At 56.1% G+C, this 21,596-nt stretch overlaps 1 protein-coding gene across 2 annotated transcripts in view; it reads left to right on the forward strand.

Annotated features, from left to right (window-relative positions):
* Nucleotides 1–21,596, forward strand: part of ARRB1 (arrestin beta 1) — a 71,302-nt gene that overhangs the window by 937 nt on the left and 48,769 nt on the right. The gene's annotated exons all lie outside the window — the stretch shown is intronic.

The following is a 21,596-nucleotide window of genomic DNA, read 5'->3' on the forward strand; positions in this document are numbered from 1 at the left end:
TATGCTGCACACACATCTTGGCCTACACGCGTGTACTGTCCCTTTTACTCACTGTAGCAGACACTCTTACAGGGACACACATGCTGTCACCCTTATGATATGCCCACTTTGTGCTGGCACGTGTTGCACTAACACGGTGTTCATGGACTGCACCAGCACCGACCCTCACGGACACAAGCCGGACAAATGCCCACACAGACTGGCGCCCCATGGTCACGAGCACTCAGTCCCTGGGGCTGCTGACACACACGCTCTAGTCCCCACGGGTCACACGGTGGGAGAAAACCGCACCCTAACCACTCTGTTTCCTTTCCCTCTGACCTCCCTGAAACCTGGCACAGCTGGCCAGGATCTGTTTTGAGCTGGGGGTGGGGAAGGGAGCCTGCCCCAAAAGGGAGAGGATATGCCCCTGAAATGGAAAATTGGGACAAAAAAGGGGAGGAGGGCTGGAGCTGGGACCGGGTGGCCCCTGGGGACAGCCCTGGTCAGATGCTCAGCTTTGTCACCCTAGCTCTGCCCCTGCCCTAGGTCTGCCCACTTCCTTAAGTTCTCATAGAAGCGCCTCCCGTACCCCGTCTTGCTACCCCTTCTGCAGCCCCTCCTACACCTTTCCTTCCCGTCCTCTCTCCTGTTCTTGTGCCCCATTGCTTCCTCCTCTCTTCCCCCCTCCCCCTCCCCCTCTCCTCGCTTCCAATAATTACTTACTGAGCACCTGCTGCGTACTAGGCACAGTGTGGGGATCAAAGATGTGTGCCAAAGGAGCAGATGGACCAGGGAGAAATGACCCTGGTGGTCGCCACGTTTCAGGACCACAACAAAGTTATTTCCCACCCACTGCCAACTGACCCTCTCTCTCGGCATCCTGAGAGAGGTCCTCCAGAGACTATTCCACTTTCCAGAGGGAGAAACTGAGGCTCAGAGGTAACTGGTGCTCCTAAGATTTAGAAACTGCTTCCCAGCCATCCTGACAGTTCTGCAAGGAGGTTAATTTTCCTCTCCTGCTTCCTGGAAGAGGAACCAGAGCTCAGCGAGGTTACCTGACTTGCTTAAGGTCAGGAGGGGTCAGAGGCAAGGGCCTAGACCAGAGCCCACATGGTCCCACTTCTCTGTGACTGCTTGGCACTGCCTTGCCCCTGGAGGGCGCTGGGTTCGAGTTCAGCGTGGGGTACCCTGTTCTGTGTGTGGAGGCCCTGGGCTGGCGGGGGAAGCTTCCGAAGGTTTTGAGGTGTCTGCATGCACCTTGAGAGCTGGTCCCCATTGCAGCCGGCTGGCCAGCACTGTGACCCAGGACTCTGTCCTCAGTAGGAGAGTCTGTGACTCTCTTTTCCACATCCATGCCCCTCAAAGCCGAGATCCTCCTGACCGTGGAGGTCAGACTTTCCTCCCTGCAGGAAATCAGCAGCTCTTGCTCTCCTTCATTCTCCTTCGCTGCTTCGGCGTCGGGGTGACTCAGCCCCTCTCAGGCCTCGGCTTGCCGCTCTCTGACTTGGGGAGGAGTGTCATCGGTCCCTGCTGCCATGGGTGGTCAGCAGGATGCAGACACCATGGGCAGTGAGGCACCTATTGGAGATGCGGTGCTTGAAGGCAGGGCCTTTTCCCTGCTCTGCCTCTAACTCACGGGGGGACCTTGGAGACCTTGGGCATCGTCTCCACCTTTCTGGACGTTAGTTTCCCCATCTGTAAATTGGAGCCATTGTTAAAATTTGCCGGGCTCTCTTTGTCTTCACTGAGCTCACTGGGCAGGGTAGGAAGTGCTGCCCGAAGCCTAAAGCCCAGGTCGGGCCGCACTCCAGCCAAGGGTAGCCCTGCTCCCCTCTCCGTCTTTCCTGCAGCCCCAGTTGGCCTCCCCCTCTCTCCCAGGCAGGTTTCCTGATTAATTTGGAAGAGAAGGGCAGAGTCAATAAAGGGCTGTATCTTGCCTTGTTCCATAAACTGCGGGACTCTGCTTTATCTCAGTCGTAGACAAGGCAACGGCAAATACGCAGCCCTCTAAGGATCGGGAGTCATCCATCCGTCCCTGAGCCTGGATTTCACCCCCTATATGAGAGTGACAGTGGGAATTAGTCAGACACCATCACTGCCCTCTAGGAACTTTGGGGTCAAGGGGGAAGAGAGATGCCTGGATAGAACTCGTTATAAGACAGGAAGTATGCTGACTGCTCTAACAGGGTGCCCTGGGAGCAGTCATGCACCTGTTTAACACATGCTGACTGAATGCCAGGGCTGGGGGTTCAAGGTGAATGGCTCCCCTCTGTCCTCAAAGGACTTGGAGCAGAGCAGGTGATTATAAGGCAGGAAGACATGTACTATGAGAGGCTGAGGAGGAGTCCCCAACCCAGGCCCAGCGGCCACATGGCGAGGGAAGCTTTCCTGGGAAGGAGGTGGCATTGGAGCTATGGAGTCTCTTCTGGAAGGATGAGGAGGCCAAGGGGGCGGGATCAGGGACCTCGCTCCGCTCCTGGCCGAGGGCACAGAATGTGCGAAGGCTGGAGGCGTGAAGCAACTTGTGCAGCTGTGGGCTGAGCCAGGGATGCTGGGCGAGCCTTCAGAGGTAAACACAGGCCAGCCATCAACTGCCTGGAATGCCAAGCTAAGGAGACGGGCTTTTCTCCTGCCTGGAAGGTGATTAAGAGAGGAGTGTGAGGAGGGGAGGGATGGAGCAGATTTTCATTTCAGAGGGGGGCTCTGGCAGTGGCGAGGAGGGTAGATGGGAAGGGCAGGCCTGGAAGCAAGGAGAGCAGTGAGGAGGCTGAGGAGGGGCCTGACAGAAGGCAAGCTCCGGCCGAAGGCTGCGGAGAGGATGGAACCGAGGAGCCGGAAGAAGGAGGTGGAGCCATCTAGCCTGACTGGGTGTCTGATGTGCACGACCTCCTCTGGTTCTCCCAATGATCTTATTCGCGTAGGGACTGCTGCTCCCATTTCACAGATGAGGCAATGCACTGAGAAAGATTAAGCAATCTGTCCACTGCATTTAGCCATGAGCTTCTGAACCCAGGCTCATCTGCCCACAAAGCCCCTCTGCTGCTCTGTGTTTTCACCCAGCTGAAGGGATTGTCTGCCTCACAGGTAGCCTCTCCCAACTCCCTGGTGACTCTATCCTCTAGTTGTGTTTCCCTTCTAGTTCTTGCTGTTCCTACTAACTCAATTGGCAACATGAAAGATCGGAGTCAGACAGCAGGAGGGACTTCCTGAGAAGCTGTCGGATGGAATGGATTTTCTTTTCCTACAGATGTTTACAAACTCTTCCTTTTTGGTGGAGGCGGAGGGCGGGTGTGATGGGGACGCATGGTCACCAGCTGTCTGTGAGCCTTGGCCGTTGTCTCTCTTGGCAGTTAAGCTCTGTGTGTCCCATTTTGGCTAGAACATGGGGAAATCCTGTGGCTTTGGCCAGGGTCACTTGTGAGGCTGCTGGGAACAGAAGTGTTGAACCTGACCCACTGTCTATGATCCCTGATTCTAGGCTGGCCTCCGGGCTTCCGACTTCTTCATGGCTTTCTCCCTTCTGAGTTCAGGCCTCCTTGCCCGAGACTGAAGCATAGGCTCGGGGGTCCTGAGTTATGAGCTGGCAACACCTCAAGTCTGTGGCAAGGGAAGGACACTAGGCTGGGGGTCAGCATGCCTTGCCTGAGTGGCTTCCTGGAGCTGCTGCCAGTATGACCATACGGACCATCTAATGAAGCCTGTGGGGGGCTGGGGGGAGAGGGAGCAGTGTGGCGAGGAGCCAGACTGGAAGTTGAGGAAGATGCAGGGACACTTCTGCATAGACGGGTCAGGACCTGGGGATTTGAAACTCTTGGGATTAGAGATGGCAGTTGACTTGGGGAGGGTGGGTGACATGGTGCAGGGAGAAGGTGCAGCCTATGACAACAGGATAGTTAGGGACAGCTGGGGCCTTGGAGGGCACCGAAGGCCAATGGCCTTGGCAGAAGGTGGGGAGAGGAGGGCGGGCACAGGGGAGTCTGTGTCCTGGGAGCCAAAGAAACAGGGAAGGCAGAAGGCACACGTTGACTTGGTGAGGGGGTTTGGAGGGGGTGGTGAGGACAAAGCCAGGTCCAGGTGCAGAGGAGATGGGGAGGACTCTGTTGTTCTTCGGGCCTGGAGCTGGGGTGAGTGTGAGGTCCTGGGAGGTGGGGCTGGGGGTGTGGGGACCTGGGGTGTGAGTCTCAGCCGAGAGCTGGAAGGGTCATTTCAGGAATGTGAGCTGGTCACAGGGAGGCATGTCTGTGCTGACTCCCGAGAGAAGGGCATTGAGGGGTCTCGGGGAGGCATTCTGGAGGAGGTGCCCCCTGAGCTGGGTCCTAGGGCAGGAGGAAGGCTTAGGTGCTGTGGGCAGAAGGAAGAGCCTGTATCACGGTGCAGACAGTGGATGCAGGGGTGCGGCCGTCGGTGGAGGTGGCAGCCCTGGCGAGAGGCCCTGGGTGCTGGGGTGGTGCATCTCAAGGCACTTTCTGACTCACTTATTTGTAGCCCAGGTATCTGTGTTCCCCAGCTGGCGAGCGCCTGTGGGTTGCTGTTATTTCTGTTTCCTGTTCGCTCGTCCATTATTCACCTCTGGGTCCGGTCCATAGGAAGCATCTGGCAGGAATTTATTAGCTGGACTAACTCCTCCCTCCCTCCTTGCCTCTGCTATCACCCCAGGGGCTCCCTCAGTGCTGAAATTAGGTCTTCTCCATCGGGGAATTCTAGGGATGGAGGCCATGCTTCCCACATTAGACTGGGTGCTGGGGGTCTCTTCCATCCCAGTGGGAAGTCCTGAGGGAGCGGGTGTACCACCCCTTTTAGAATGAGGTTCCTGTGAGGGAAGCCTGTTTCTCCCCCATGAGACAGACTTCTGCAAGCGGCAGCCATGTCTCCTTCATCAGACTGGGGCCCCTGAGGTGAGGCACGTCTGCAGCACAACCCCTGCAAATAGAACAGGTGCCATCCCTGATGGTGCCCAGGCACCCTCCCTCCCTCCCCGCTGCGTGCAGGAGAGGTCCTGCCCCAGTGTCCTCTTGTGTCCTAGTAGGGGGTATAGAACAGAGGGTGTGGAGCAGGACAGGATGGCTGCTTTTGAGAGGGGAACAAAGGACTCTGTTGTCCCAACCCTCCTCCCCACCCCCAGGGGCCATGGCAGGGTCGTCTCTCTGGAGACACGCCTCCTCCTTCCTGGGACTGGTCCATCTTTAGTCCCACTTTAGAGGAACTGCTTGTTCCTTCCCAGGGGACCTGGTGCCAGACAAGGCCCCCAGGAGGCCAAGGCCCAGCGACTGGACCAGACAGATCCCTGGAGTACTGTACGCCTGAAGTCATCACGGCAGCTGAGCAGCTTTCCTGCTGCCTGAGTCTGGGCTGGGCCTGCCTGAGACCGCAGTTAGTCCACGGGGCCCGCTGTACCTGGAGCCGGATCCGTCTGTTGGTCTAAAGAATGTGGAGTGAAGTGGGGTGCTGTGGCCGATGTCAGGCCAGGAGGACTCTGCACTCAAGGTCTGAGCTGTGCAGTGGCCCTGCACGGTGGCCCTGCACTGTGCAGCTTCTCTCTCTGGTGCACCCAGAGGCCTAGAAACTGAACAGGTCTGGTCCTGGGTGAGGTGGGAGGTCCCTCCCATTCTGGCCTTGAGCCTCTAGGTTCTCTCAGAGAGAGAAGCTGCATGCTGCTTTCTTTTACAGCTTCATCCCCTTCTCTGGTGCTGCAACCAATGAGCATGGATGGGCGTGTTTTGACAAAGGATGGGGAGAGGTTAGGGAGTAGACAGGTGGGATGCAGCACCTCAGGAGGGTCCCAGAAGTATGTGCTAATGCTTACTCATTGCTGTGTGATCTTGGGCACAGCATTTACCCTCTCTGGGTCCTGGTGTCCCTGTGGAAATCAAATCAGCCACATGTAAGGCCCTCTTGGCTGAGTCACCCTTGTCCTGTGTTCCCTTAGTGTGTTTTGGGGTGACCTGTCTTCTGGAGGACCAGAGTGGGGGATTAGGCAGCTCACGCCTTTGCCACACACCAGGGCGCTGGGACTGCCAGGGAGCTGGGCCTGGGTGGTGTGGGCTGTGCTTTCTCACACAAGTCCTCACCTCTGCAGCCCTCCACCTCTCAGATCCCTTGCGGGACCCCGCAGGAGAGACTGTTTCATTCCCTCCACTCAGGCTGTTTCCTCCTCATGGACACCCTCCTCTGGGTGTCCACAGCCTCCTCCGTGATCTGATTAGCATAGATTAGAGGCCGATTAGAATAGTGGGTAGGCTCTAGTGAGAACCAGATTTCCTGGTTTCAAATGCCAGCTCTGCCACTTACCAGCTTGGTGACCTGCTCCAATTGTTTAACTCTTTCTCTGCTGCAGCCCCCTCGTCTGGAAAAGGGGGTGTAATAGTGCCTGCCCAGGAGGTTGTTTCAAGGATTAAATGAGTTAAAATAGGTAAAGCTTGGAGACAGTCCCTGGCACAGGGGCAGTGTCACTGAGGTGAGCTCTTGGATGACCACTCACTGGTCTGCCTCCCTCATGGGCTGTGAGCTCTCGCCGTGAGACACCCCAACAGGCTCCACACAAGCCTGTTTTATCACTGGCTGTCAGTCCAGGGGGAATGACTGGACCCCACACAATGCTCAGTGCCCTCCCTGTCCTTTAAGGACTGGATCACACGTGGCCTTCTCCTCCGGGAAGCCCTTACTGATCTCCAAGTGCCTTGTGGCCTTTTGTGCCATTCTCTCTCACAAGGTCCCACCCTTTTTGTTTGGGTCTTGGTTATTCATACAGTTGGGATGTCCTCTCTGTGAGGCCAGGGCACCTAGCCTGGGCCTGTTGTTCCTAGCGCCTCTGCAGACCTGGCGTGGCACTGAGCTCCATAAATATTTGTTTAGCAAAGGAGGCTGAATGTAGGTATTTCACTGGGAAAAGATACAGTGGGGGGGTTGGGCAGTGTGGTTGGTGAAGACAATGGGACGTCATTGGTGATTGTAAAATGTCTGAGGGTGGGCTGGAGTCACCGGAGGTAGAGTATTCTCTGTGACCCCAAGGGCGGAGGTTGTAGATGGTTGGCCTCACCTTGCTAGGGGAGTGTTCTCTGACAGCCAGAGCTACCCGGCGGGGGGACTGGCAGCTCACTCTAGCCCCCGTGCCTCTGCCCCTGCTGCTCTCCCCATCCAGAGTGCCATCCTCCCTTCCCTCTCTCTGCCCGTCCAAATCCTGCTTCCTAAATAAGTGCCATGGAGTCCCAGCCATGGAGCCCTCCTTTCCTGGCTCCAGAGGGTGGGCTAAATTCCCCATCCCCATCCTCAGACGTTACTGAGCCTCTTCTGGGTCCGGGCAGAAAAGGTACGGACAATGGGTAGATCCTCTTTAGGATGGACATCTGGATCCGGCTACAGTATACCTCGTGTGGTTTGACCTGGCCTGAGGAGGGGACCATGGCTTCCGATGACCCGCTGGTGATCAACGAGCTCTTTATGCGGCTGGAGAGCGCAGAGCTCCCCGTCGGCTTCCACTGGGCAAGTACTCAGAACCTAATTGCTGGGGATAGAGTTCTGGGCACTGCATCCAGCAGGCTGAGGTCATAATCAGCTAATTAAACCACCCAAGAACTGCTCTTTGGCCAAGAGGAGTGGAGGGAAAGGGGGCGGGGGCAGTGAGGCTCAGAAGAGATGTGAGAATGAGAGGGATGCCGTGCAAGGGGGGTTCAGACCCTGGACTTGCTGGGCACAGCTGGAGAAGGGAAGCGGGAAGTGGGGTGGGGAGCAGGGAGAGAGACAGACGGACAAGAGAAGGTGCTATATGAGGACAGCACCCTGGCGATGGGACTCAGGAGTAGGGGTTCCAACCCCACTTTTTCCCTGTCCCTGTGATACCACAGAAGAGCTGCCTTTCTTCTCTGTGTCAAGCAGGAAGTAGGGGAGGCACTGGCCCAGAAGGTCTCAAGGACCTTTCCCTTTTGATTCTAGTGCTAGGAGGGGAGAGGGCGTCCACAGCAGGCTGTGTTCTTGCGTGGCCTGCAGCACCCCGCCCTGCAGACGGAGTGGGCTGGATGCGGGTCCGACCCCGCCTCAGACTGAGTTGCAGGGGTTCATCAGAAGGCAAGACTGGGGTGGCAGCAGGCAAGCCCTCGGCCTCTGTCATGTCCTCATCTCTGCCCATCCTCATGACTGCCCTAGCAAATCAGTGTTCTCAGGGAGCGGCCATTTAAGGCTGCCCAGTGTCTTGTCCATTGGTCTTGCAATTTCCCAAGCAGCACCCCCGGGTGTGTGGGAATGCTGCTCCCCAAGGGTAGAGCCTTGAAGTTTGGAGTGTGGCTGTGAGCCAGGCAGACTCGGCTTTGCTGTCTGGCAATACTGCTCACTATCTCCACAATCTTGAGCGAAGGTTTTCCTATTTGTGAAACTGATGTAGTAATAACACCATTGCATGCTGGGGGCAGAGAGGGTAAGGGCTTGATCCAAAGTTATTGTTATTATTCAAGACCTAGAGTGGATCTCAGGTTTTCTGTCTCTGCCCGCCTTTCTCTTGCCTGCCCTGGACTGTGTGTACAGCTGGGTATGTGGGGGTGGGGGGCTGCTCTGGGCCAGAGGAGAAGCTCCTACGATGGCAGGAAAGGGAAGTGAGATTGCCCAGGGAGGGGAGGGGTGGAGCAGAGTGGTGCTGGGGCAGCCTGGGTCCCCTCCCTTTTGGCTCCTCACCCATGGCTGATTCTCTAGGAGGAAGTGGGGCATGGGTGGGCATTGTGCAGGGCCTGAGGCCTCTCTCTCTTAGCGCCCAGATGCCAGTGAGGAGCCCAGAGCCTGGTTTTCTGCCAGGGAAGCCAGCAGACACTGTTTCATACATTCTGGCAGCAGCCTTTCCTGGTTCCCAATCCCTAGCGGGAGGTGCCTCCGCGGATCCGGGGCACTTGAAAAGCAGCGCCTGCAGAGGTTTGCCGAGGCCTGGAAGAGAGGCAGCAAAGGCAGGGAAGAAAGCCGCCTTCCCCTCCCCCAGCCTCTCCCCAAAGCTCTGGGCCGTGACAGCCAGGGCTTCTGACTCTGAGGAAGCTGGTTACATAACTCAGCACGACTCCCTGCTTCCTTCTTTCATTCCTCCCCAGAGGGACCACATAGAGGAGGCGCAGCTCTGCTCAGAATTCCTGGGCCTGAGAGGTCCCTGTGACCATCCTCCTGCTTGCGGGGAGAGGGGGGTGCTGCCCATAGCATTTTAGGAGGCAGCTGTGTGCACTACCTTGGTGCAGGCCACGGGGGCTGGCTCTGCACGCTGCCCGCCTTCCCGCACTGTTGGGGGCAGAACTGCAAAGGGAGAAGCGTCATTAGAGGAAACTGCCGGCCGTGTCCTGAGATAATTTGCCTGCAAAGTGGCCCCCAGAGGGGAGCTTCTCTGAAACCAGAGGAGCAAACAGCCAACGTCTTTCAGTTTGTTCCATTCAATTTCACAAATATTTCTCAGTGTTCATTGGGTGCCAGGCCCGGACCTCCACTCAAGGCTTGGCCCTGAAGCCAACTGGCCCACCCCAGTGGCTAGGCTCTGTTCTAGGGGAAGCTGATTTATGGAGCAGCTCAGCCCCTGTCTCCCATCTAAAACCACGCCCTGTCTCGTAGGGTGGGGTTTGGCCCTGCGGGGTTCTGGGGTGGCAGGGAACATCATGGCAAGGAGCACCCCCATCCCTAGGGGTTTCAGGGTTGGCTTATACCCTTACTGTTCAGCCACCCCCCACCTTCCCAGGGAGGGTCTCGTGAACGTGTAGGTCTGTGAGTATCTGCCACACTGCAGCCTGGGCTGGGCACCTGAGGTATGAAGAGGAAACAAACAAGCCTTGGCCCCTGGCTGCTCACATCCTTTGGGGGAGAGGAGCTGGGTCATCACAACACACCCTAAGAAGGGGGTAAGGAGGTCAGTCTGGTCTTAGGCAGAGTGAGCTCAGTAGGTGGGGTCAGAGCAGCTCTGGGGAGGGGGAGCACTGGAGCCGGCTTCGAGGTGAGCTGAGGTGAGCCACAGGGGCTGCTTGTGTTGGTGGTATTTGTGCCAGATGTTTCCAGCCAGGACTGACTGCTTCATCGGGTACTTGAGGACCCACTATGTGCCAGGCAGCATGTCAGACACTTACTTCATCTGCTGTTAGGAAGGGGTGTCCTGGGATTGCAGACTTCTTGAGGACACAGCATCTAGGGTGAAAGTGCAAGTTCTGCCACATGGCATCAGGCAGGTGTTTGGACAGAGGACCGGGGACAGCTGTATGCGGAGGCCCTGGGCTTGGCTAAGACACCATTGGAAACCAGGGCTGCCCAGCACTCCTCTGGTGGAGGCGGGGGGGCCGGTGAGAAGGCATCCCTCTGGCCAAACAGACCCTGCAGAGGTCTGAGGACTGTTCCCAGTGAGCGATGGACAGGAAGCAGTCTGGAAACCACGTCCTGTGAGAAACGGCTCCAGCCTGTGGGGCTGTGGGTAGTTGTGGGATTGGGACATGGGTGCTGTCTCTGCACCTCTGAGGGCCCCGGGGTGCGGTGGGGAGGGGCAGCAGGCTGCCATTCTCACCTCCCCTCTACTAGTAGCTTTGCATCTGTGGTAAGTTTTTCAGCCTCTGGGCATAGTTTCCATGCTTTTTATGTTCTATCTGTGCTAATGAAAGTGCCCAGCACATTAGTGGGCTGATTTTATTATGGGTCTGTATAGCTCCAAGGCAGTGGAAAACCTAGAAGCATTTTTTAAACTCAGTAAGAAGAACTTCTCCCCCCTTCCTCCCCCTTCTCCCTCTCCCTTCCCCTCCTCCTTCTCCTTCTTCCTCTCCCTCCTCATCTTCTCCCACTCCTTTCTTTTCTCTTCTTCTTCTTCCTCTTCTTTCGCAATACATTTTAAAAAATATCCTAAAAACAATAAAGATGATCGATCACACAGCATAACCGGTTGGCTAATATGCACATACTCATTTGTCATGTCATTGAGGGTGCTGACTTGAGCAGCGGCGACTCAGCATGCCTCCTTGAAACAAGGCAGCCCTCTTTCATGTTCACCACTTTGCAGATGAAAAGGAAAAAATAAAAAAGTTTTCAATAAGAAGAACTTTCAAACAGAGTCATGACCCAGTTGCAGACCAAGCACTGTCCCAGGCCACAGCCCAACCCGGCTCCCTCTGGCCTCAGCTTCCTTCTGAGTGAGGCGCTGGCAGAGGGGCGGAGGGGCGGAGGGGGGGGAGGGGGGAGGAGGCAGAGGGGTATGAGCAGGGAGGGAGCTCTGCAGAGAGGCGAAGTCCTAGTCCTAACCCTTGCGGTCCCCACCTGATGTCATGGATATGTGCCCCCATCACCAAAGTGGTTTCCTCTCCCCACAGCACTGCCACCCGCCCAGTCCAAGCACCCCTCTGTTACAGTGGTATTCTGGCCGCTGACCCTCTGTTCGGCCTCAACGCTGCAGACCTTCCTCTTGTTCTTAAATTCATACCTGACCCTGCTCTGCCCCAGCTTAGAAATTGGTTTGCTGCTCCCCACTTCCTGTAGGACAGTCCCCATTCTTCAGGTGGCACTGGTGGCCCTTCGTGGTCTGTGCCAAACTTCTTCCCACGCTCCTTTCCCATTTTCCCCACCACCCAGCCAGCGCTCTGGCCACACCGACTTTTTGGGTGTTCCTCCATAGTCTTTGTACTTTCCACACCTCTGTGCCTTTGTTCCAGCCAGTCTCTTGGTCTGGGATCCCTTCCTCCTCTGACGGATGAAATCCCCCTTATATTTTATGTTGACACAGTTCAGGTGAGCATGCCGCACCGGGCACTGCTGGGTGCTTGGGCGTGATGCTGTCCCCCGACTCCTCGCTCCCTGCACCAGCAGAGGTGGTGCCCCCCTCCACGCTCCCTTAGCGCCCTGCGGGCTTCCCGATGGCATGGCTTCTTGTCATCAGCTGCTACCGTGTCAGGGTCCAGTGCTAAAGGGCAGATGTGTGTTTGGTGCCTCCCAGCACCTGGTAGGGGCCTCCAATGATTGGGGACCAGAACTGGGTGGGGGAGTGAATCAGGGGAGCCTCACTGGAGGAAGTGAGCCCTGGGCTGCTGACCCAAAGGAGAAGCACTCTTTCCCTCTTCTCACTTCCTTCCTGGCCTTGGTGCTGAAAGAAAACAGCTGAAACCGTGAAAAGGAAATGTATACGTATATTTTGAATTAGGGGCTGGGATTTTCTAGCCTGGAGACGATTTCAAAAGGCATGTACTTCCTCCCTCCCTCCACCCTTTCCTGTCTCCCTTCAGCCGTCTCTCTCCTCTTCTTCCTTCCACACACACTTTCTGAACCTCTAGAACATGCCAGACACTGAGGCTACAAAAATCAATGAAATAAAACATGTCTTTATATTCTTCTCTCTTCTTAATGCTCATGTTGGACATTTATATTCTTCTGTCTCCTTGATGTTCACGCTGGAACCTGCCTTTTCCTCGGTCTGTCTCATTGGATCCGAGTTCAAGTCTTGGCATGCCACTTACAGCTGCGACCCTGGGCAGGTCATAGCACTTTTCTGGGTCTGAGTTTCTGCCTGTATCCCACAGAGGCTATGCCGCCCTCCTCGTAAGGCTGCAGTTGAGAACGTGTGTAAGGTGCCAAGCAGGTGCCTTTGGCAGTGGTTCCCCGAGGAAGGAGACCCCTCTCAGACGGGAAGCTTCCTGAGGGCGGTGGCCACGTGTGGTGTGTGCTCTGGACTCAGCATGAGTGCTTGTGGGTGACGGGTCACCCCTGTTCTCCTGGGACTGTCTCAGTTCTGCGTCCTGGGAAACCCCACAGTCCTGAGTGCGTGGGGACAGTTCCTCACTGTGTGCTACATTTTCCATATGGGTTTGTAGAATGGATATATGACCGAATGAATCGTGAGGGAGGGACAGAGGTGCAACTTGGATGAGCAAGAGCAAGTGCTGGGGGGCTGGTTTGTGGGGTGACAGGTGTGGTCTTGTGAAGGGCCCAGAAGGCCCAACAGGGGGAGAGCGGGGGGAGGTGTGGGCACGGGACCCTCTGCTGCTCGGCAGGGCGTGGGAAGACACAGGGCCGTGAGTCTGTCAGGCTCTTGCTTCCAAGCAGGTTTCAGGCTCCTAAGGCCCATGAGTTCTTCCTCCCACATGTCCAGAGAGAAGTCAGCTGCTGATTTCCATCCTATCTGGGAAGGCTACATTGACCCCCAGCTGCTCCTCTGTCTCAGACGCTGGAGGCCTCTTGCCCCCCAGCCCACTGTGTTCCGGTTCGTCTGCCCATTGCCTCCTGAGCCAGGGCCTCGAGGCGGGAGAGCAGGGCCGCAGCCCCATCCTTAGGCCCAGGCCCAGAAAATGAGTGGGGCCTCGGTTTCTCCACGTGTCCTAGGGGATACAGCCCCTCCTGCCAGACTGTGAGATGTCACTTGTGGAAGGTGCCTTGGCATTGTTGGCACATAGTAGGTACGCTGAGTGTTGTTCGTTGTCCTCTTCTGTAAATGGGGACAATAACACTTGCCCTGTGTGACTCCCAGGGCTGTTGTATGGGCCAAGTGGGGTGTGGGATGTGGGGACCGTGGTTGAACTGTGTCAAGCTCTTCAAATATGTGGGGGTGCGCCTGCTGGCCCAGAGTTGCAGGCACAGGTGGGGGCTGACCCTGCCCACCAGGACATAAAAGGGCTTTCCCTGGGTTGTGCTCCAGGACCACAAAGAAACCCAGTGGTGCTGCCCTCCATGCACACTCATCCCCTGCACTCAGACGGCTCTGCTGCTTCTGAACCCCTGGCAAGAGACAGAAAGAAGAAGGAATGCCCTCAGGAGCCTCGCCTGTCTGCTGGGCTGGAGGCAGGGCCTTTGTGAAGGCGAGTTGTGCTCAGATCGCCTCTGGGCCCTTCCTCCAGCCCAGAGGCGGATTCACCATGAGGCTGGTGCGGCAGCAGCAGCTTCAGGCCCTTCAAGCTCCAGGGTCTTTTCCAAGGCCTAGCAATGCGTCTCCATGCCCAGGGGTTTTGTGAAATGTGTAAAAGAATGAGAGTGTGCATGTGCGCGCGTGTGTGCGTGTGTTACAGGGCTTCTAAAGTCTATGAACTTCATTTAGATTCATTCAAGCCTGGGACCATCCCCGCTCTGGCTGGGTGGCGCTTTGTGCCAGGACCTCGGTGCCAGGTTGCCTTGTGTCCTCAGGGAGGCCTCATTCCACCGCGCAGACCTGGCCATCAGCTAGAGCCCTTCTGGCTGAAGCAGAACCTGAAAGGCATCCCGCAGGGCCAGTTCTGGGCTGGGCAGAGCTCACAGCCCCTGCTTGCTGTGTAAACAAGAGACTGGAAAAGGCCTCTCTGCCTTCAGTCTTCCTCTTCTGCGAAGTGGACATCACACCTACCCGGAAGGGCCGTGGGAAAGTTTGGATAATGTACCGGGGGATGCGACTGCCCGGCACAGCCTTGGGCTTGGCATGGGAGCTGAGCAACTGTTGGTGGAAGCTGGATGGAGATGACTCAGGGGGGCCCACCCCTCCCCCTGGAGGGAGCCAGTTCTGCTGTGGCGGGCACCTGTGCTGGGCCTGATGCTGGCTGCTGGGGACACAGCTGCCAGGGTGGGGGTGGTAAGATGAGCTCAGAGTGTTTATAGGCCGTGAAATTCAGCTCCCTGGGCAGGGCCTGCATAAACTGGCCCTTTGGCGGGAGAAGGGCTGGTAGAAGTCTGGGCTGACCTTCCCTGCTCTGGGGCTGGGGCTGGGCTCGGGCGGGTGGGGGTGAGTGTGGAGCCTGACCTGTTTGTGCCTGAGTCAAGCTCCAGGGCAGGCTGAGCTGACCTTTCCTGCTCAGAAAGGAAGCCAGGCCAGCAGGGTGCGCTGCTTCCCCCTGAGTGTCAGGAAGGGCGCTGAGTGGAGCCTGTCTCCTGTGCCTCCCAATCTAAGTGTCCCCTTCAGGGTGGGGCGGGAGGAGGCTGGAGTGGGGGCTGTGAGGAGGGAACATGGGCTTTGGCATGAGGCCAGGTTTCAAACCCCACTCCTATTACTTGTTATGTCTGTGACCTTGACAGTTGTGTCAGCTCCCTGAACCTCAGTTTTCTCATCTGTAGAATGGGAGTGATAGCATTCTCCCCACCCCCTACTGCAGGGTTGTGGTAAGTCTTAAATGAGATAATGTAGGGCTTAGCCCAGTGCCTGGCGTGAAGAGGTGCTTAATGAATGTTGATTGTCCCTCTTTTCTGCCCCATGACCCTCATCAACCCACCTTGCACTTCACCCCTTTACCCACAGTTGGACTGCGGGCTGCCTGGGCCAGGGGTTATGTCTTGTTCTTCCATCATTATACCCCCAGCTCTGGCACAGTACCTTTGAAACACTTTGAATTGGTCGGTCAGAAGCTGCACAGGCCCAGAGGAAAGACAGAAACTCACTGTGAACCTACTATGTGTTTCTGCTGAGGCCTACTGTGTGGTCTCTGCCCTGCAGAGGTCGAATGGCCACTTGTATCTTGCTACTCACAAGGGACTTTGTTTTTTCTTCTCAGCACCCCCGTAATAGGAACATTATTTGGTTAGCATTTGAGATCCCTGTCCCCACCTGGAATGCCAGGGCCACCTGAGCTGTGTCTCCAGGTCCCAGTGCCTGGCACAGGGGACACGTGTACATTTTCGTTGAATGAATGGCTGTCCTTTTCTTTCCCTTCTCTGAAGTCAGGCCTGGTGTCCTTTCCGGCCCAGCCACTTTCCACTTGGGGCAAGTCACCTGACCCTTTCAGCTTCGGTTTCTTCTCTTTAACGTGAGGAAAACAGTGGTCCCAGATAAGCACGTGCTCAGCTGTGCCTGGAACAAGGGAGCGCCCAGTCACGTCAGCTGCTATTTTTCAGATGATCTCTGGTTCTGACCTTCGGTGACCTCACTGTCCCTGGCTAGGAGGAAACTGGGGAGAACATTCCTTTCCTCAGACCCTCTCCTCTGGCCTCACAATGGAGTTGGAGCTCTGTGCAAACTGTTTATGTTTCCCCGGCAGAGTTTATTACCCAGCCGGTCCTTCTGCAATTAATTATGAGCAGAGCAAATAACTTGTCCCTGGGAGGCTGGGCTTGGTGTAAACAGTTATGTCCAGCCAGAGGCCAGCCCAGGGGCGAGGCTCTTCCCTCCAGCCTTTGGAACAGAGCGGGATTTGAGGGTTAGGGCTAGGAGGGGTTGGACAGGGTGGGGAGCCAAGGAGAAGTGCTTATCCTTCAACAGCTTTTCCTGGACTCCTCCTTAGCCCTTGAGGTGCTGGTATATGCTTTCTCTTTAACCCTCCTAATTACCCCACACATGGAGTCCCTGTTTGCAGATGAGGAATCAAAGATCGGCTACATGAGGCAATTCGCTCAAGGCCACACAGCTTGAGGCAGGATCCGGAGGTTCACATGGCAGTTGTGTAGAAAAATAGGCTAAGGAAGACAGCTAGAGCCCCAGCTGGGTCGCTCAGTGGGTTAGAGCATCATTCCAATACATCACGGTTATGGGTTCAATCCCTGGTCAGGACACACACAAGAATGAAACAATGAATGCATAAATGAGGGGAGCAACAAATCGATGTTTCTCTTTCTCTCTCTCTTCCTCTGTCTCTAAAAATGAGTAAATAAAAAGTTAAAAACAGAGAGAGCCAGAAATTGGGAAATTACCAAGGGACTGTGACTATTAGTGACTGGGCTGAGACGTTCACCAGAGGCTCTGTCAGGACGGTCCCACTAACGGGCTGATAGCCACCCCATCCGCACAAAGAGACAGCTTGGGGAGTGGTTGTCCAGAGGAAGGGCCCTCTAAGCCAACCCACTCCTCCCAACCTAGAATCTGGAATTCTTGATCCTTAAGCCCCCACCTTTGGGCAGAGAAGGCTCAGAAAAGGTTTGGCTCCAGGTTACCCAGGAGGAAGGCTTAGTGGGGACTCCTGGCAAAGGGCCTTTTCTAATGCATCTATGTCTGAGAGGGAAATGGCTGATTGGCAAGGGACACCCTCACCGGCTGGCCTGATCCCACGGGCCCTCCCCACGCCAGGGCTGTGCATTCTGTGTCTCGGGAAGGCCCTCCCAGTCTAGCAGTTCCTGCTGCCCTGGGCGGTCTTTGTCGATCTTGTCGTGTGGATCTCTGGAGCCTCCTGCCGGGCCCTTCTTCCCTCTCTGCGGGGAGGAAAGCTGAGACCCCGAGAGGAAGAGGAGCAGGGCAGTCCTGCTTCTGTACTTACTCTGGACACGCTGTGCCCGGATCCTGGAACCCTTCGGCTGAGTGGGAGCCCCGCCCTGTGGCTTCAGGCTGTGGTGGAGATTGTGCCTCAGCCTGAGCCACTCACTTGTGTCACCAGCACCTGGCCTAGAGCCCGGCATGGAACGGTGACTGATGCCCAGGAAAAGTGTGACTCAGGGGGTGAGTGGCTGGCGTGGGAGACAAGGACATGGGGAAGGACTCGCTAGTCCCAGAGGCAGTGGCTTCAGTGAAGTCACCATCTCACCAGGAAGAGTCCCAATGTAGCCTTTTGGGAAACAAGACAGCACAGCAGCCCTCACTCAGAGGGCCGGGGTGTGGTTGAAGGCAGCCCTGGCTGTTCGCAGTTGCCGAAAAGGGGAAACAGGTGGCCCAGTGTCCATCGGTGGTGGGCTGGATAAACCAAGTGTGAATCGTGTTGAATCCGTACCACAAAATAATACTCAGTTATCAAAAGGGATGCAATGCTGACCCCGGCCACAACACGAGTGACCTTGGAAACAATGTGCTGAGTGAAAGCAGCCAGTTGCAGAGCCCCCGTACTGTCTGATCCCGTTTATATGAAACGTCCAGGATAGAAGTATCTGTCGATACAGAAAACCGACGGAGGTGGTTGCCAAGGGCTGGGGGAGGGGAGGGTGGGGCAAAGCTACTCCTGGGTGAGGGATTTCACTGTGGATGGTAGAAATGTTTTACACTAGGCAGAAGTGGTGGTTTTGCACACTATTGTGACTATACTAAATGCCACGAATTATTCATTTCAAAATGGTAAATTTTATGGCATGTGGGTTTTACCCCAATAAATTATTTTTTTAAATTGCTAAAAAAAAAGGCAGCACCTGTTAGAAAGGGGTATTGGAGATGAGACATGGGTGTTGGCATGAGGCTCTCGGGGACAGGCTGGTGTGGGAGGGAGCAGCTGTGGCAGGGTCAAGGCTGAGTGGGTGGCAGTCTGCCAGACTGGTGAACACCCAGGGCTTCAGACCAAGACTGCCAGGGTTTGGAGCTGCGTGGCCTTGAACAGGTTACTTAACCACTTCGTGTGTCAGTTTCCACATCTATAGTGCGGGAAAAATAAAGTGTGTGTTATGGGAACCTTAGTCTTATACTATGGAAATCTGAAAGTTTTTCTGGAGATTAAATGAGTTAATATCCGTGAAGAGCTTGGAATAGTGCTTGGCACAAAGCAAGTACTGCGTAAGTGTTGGCTACTATTATTAACTCCCATTCACATTTTTATTTATCTGTCTGCTCACCGAGCACCCCTGCTGAGGCAGGCCCTGGGCTGCAAGCTGGGGACACAGCTGCAAGTGTGACTCAGGGCCGGCTCTCAGAAGCTCCCTCAGGTCCTGGTGCAGGAGTCACACCCACAGCACCCGCCTCCCCTCGCTGCGCCTGCCGCTTCAGCTGTTCATGGAAACGGTCCGTCACCCCCTGCTTCTCCAGAGCTGCTTGAACAGGCGCCACCTCCCCCAGGACCAGGCAGGCCTCCTTCATGGCATTGGAAGATGCCCGGGCTTGGGGGCTGGTGCCTTGGGCTTGTGGGGACCTGGGCAAGTCCCTCAGCCTTAGTCCCTTTATGTGTCACTGGAGAGGTCTGGCTGGCTAAGTTTGGGGGTTCTCCTCAGCGTCTTCTGACTTCCGGACCTCTGAGCCACAAAGTTCACTAGTCCGTGTTTGGGATGGGCCTGAGGTGTCACGTCTGCTGAGATTTAATTGATAACAAGTGGGCAGTCTTTTGGAACTGGCCAGCCAGGGTAGGGGTTAGGATGGGAACCGGGGCATTTGCTTGAGCTCCGGCCTTCGGGGACTGGGCTCCTGCTTCCCTTTGGGGGTAGCTAGCCCCCACCGGTGTATTCCTACACAACGCGTGCTTAAGCCACGTGTGACATTTGATGATGGCTTCTTTTCCTTCAGCATTTCCCATGCCATTAACTTATCCCAGTCTCTGTATCTGTGAATGACACACAAGAGTTCCTCATGTGAAGGCTCCACAGTTTACTGAACCATCCCCTTATTTGACATTTACATTATTTCCCATTTATTGCTCTTGTAAATAATACTGAAATGATTAGTTTTGAAGCTATCTGATCACTTCCTGAGGGCAGGGCTTGGCCGCTGCCCTCCTCCTTCACCCCTGCACACCTTTCTTGCTCCTAAGGTGAGCTTCTTGCTTACAGGGGAGAAGAGGTTCCCTCCAGGTACTCTCAATATGAGTTGTTTCATTTGTCTTCTGCTGCATAATCCACCACCCAATAGCTTAGTAGCTCAAAACAACAACATTCATCTTTTATCCCCGGGTTTCTGTGGGTCAGGAATGTGGGAAGGGCTTGGCCGGGCAGTCTGGCTCAGGGGCTCCCGCGGTTGCAGCTGGCTCGGGGGCTGCAGCAGCTGTGTGCTCACAGTGGGACCTGGTGACCTGGTCCCTGGAATCTGGCCATGTCTCTCCCTCTCTCTCCCTCTGTCTCCCTGCTGCCTCGCTAAGCTAGGCCCCCTTCATTTCTCACCGGGATGAGTGATGTCAGCTAAACACTCAGCACCGTCTGTGGGCCAGGAGTTGTTCCAAGTTCTTTACGTACATAAAGTTGCTCATTGAATCCTCACGAGGAGGCCAGTGCTGTCGGGACCTCTGTTGCGGCTAATACATGGCAAGACGGGCATTTGAACCCAGGGCAGTCTTGTTACCAACCCTGCTCCTTCGCTGGCCTCCCCGTGCCCACTCTAGCCTCTCGGCCCTTCCATTCCCCACCCAGCAGCCAAAGTGAGTGTGTGAAAGTGCAACTACCTCACGTCTCTTCTCTGCTGACACCCCATCAACACCTTAACGCAATGACAGTAAAATCTCAACTCCCAACCGAGGCTGCCTGGTGCCCCAGCCCTGCCGGCTTCACCTGCCTGCCACCCTCAGCACGTCCCGTGAGTCCTGCTCTGTCCCGCGGAGCCTCCCCACTGCGGGTTGTGTCCTGCTTCGCCGCAGTGCACTGGCCAACCTTTTCGCTTTCAGAGTTCGTACTGCTCCTTCTTTAGCTCCGGGTGCAGTTGTCACTTCTTCGGGAAGCCTTCTTGACTTCCCAGGCTGGTCAGCTCGCCCAGCCTGGCCTCTCGGAGCCCTGCCCTGACGGCACTAATCAGATCACCGTGTACTGGCTGTCTGCTTCCCGCCCGTCTTGCAGGGCTGTGGCATTGCACACTTGCAGGGCACACCGGTGGCACTGTGAGCGGTGCCATGGCACCCCAGGGTTCTGCAGTGCCCTGTTGTCGTCCTGGCCAGAAGGGAAACTTCTGGTGGCCAATAGTGTCTGACACACAACAGGTGATCAGTAAATATTGGTCGAAAAAATATTGATAATAAATGAGCTAGTATGTATTACTAGGTGCAGGCACTTTGCTCATTTAATCCTCAGAACAGCCCTTCCTCACAGAGGCAGAGACAGCCTGAGGGAGGGCGGTCACATGCCTGCTAGAGGTTCCATCTGCGGCAGGCTGGTTCCCTGGGGGAAGAGCGAAGGAAGGGTCCCCAAATTCTAGTGGCTCGGAGCCAGTCAGATGAGGGTTAGGATGGAAAGCCCAGACACGAGTCACTGCATAAAGCCTCTCAAACAGCGGTGAGGACCTACGTGTGGGGAGGGAGAGAGGAAGGGGGGAAGGCCCCTGGACAGGAAGTGGATTTGCTTTGGGGCCACCCTGCCCCTTGGGTGCTGGGCCTGGCTGCCTGCTCTGCTGACTGCAGCCTGCCTCCCAGGCTGGCTGTACCCTACGGGGGCCCGAGGAAGGAGGGTGCCAGTTGGAGCAGGGATGGGGTGGGATTTTCTCTCACACGGGAAGCCTCAGTTCTCTCCTACCTGGAGGCCTGTCCGTCACCTCATGCCTCCTCTGAGAGGAAGGGGAGCAGGAACGCCCTGTCGTACGGGTGAGGGAAAGGAGAGAGCTGCAGAAGTCCAGGAGTTTGTTCAAGACTCAGAGCCAGGAACAGAACCAGAACCAGGTCCCTGGAAGCACCCACAGCTCCCAGCACTGAGAGAGAGAGAGAGAGAGAGAGAGAGAGAGAGAGAGAGTGTGTGTGTGTGTGTAGGGGGAGGGGGGGCAGAGATGATGCCTCCCTCTTACTCGGTCCCACAGCTCCTCCTGACCCCTGGCCCCGGCGCATGCTCTACCAGAGAACAGGCCTCTGTTCAGGCTTCAGGGACTGGCCCGAAGTAACTGTCAGTTCCCGGGTGTCTGGGAGTCCGGAGCAGCTTCCGTGCCCACACTCGCTCCTTTGCACTCCTTGGGTTTCCCACTGGACTGGAAGCTTCCTAAGGGCTAGGCCTGGACTCCCCCATCAGATCAGTTTTGCTCCACAATATTCTCTGAGTTTGTGCCAACTCCTGTGTGGAGCTCAGCCCAGCCCAGAGGTTGGGTCTGGAGGCTTTGGAAAGAGTTGGTACCTCAGTGGGTCTTGAAGGAGCGGTAGGGGTGACCAGGTGGAGCCCTCGTCCCCATCCTC

The sequence above is a fragment of the Phyllostomus discolor genome, chromosome 6 (genome assembly GCF_004126475.2).
Source record: "Phyllostomus discolor isolate MPI-MPIP mPhyDis1 chromosome 6, mPhyDis1.pri.v3, whole genome shotgun sequence".
Taxonomy (NCBI): Eukaryota; Metazoa; Chordata; class Mammalia; order Chiroptera; family Phyllostomidae; genus Phyllostomus; species Phyllostomus discolor.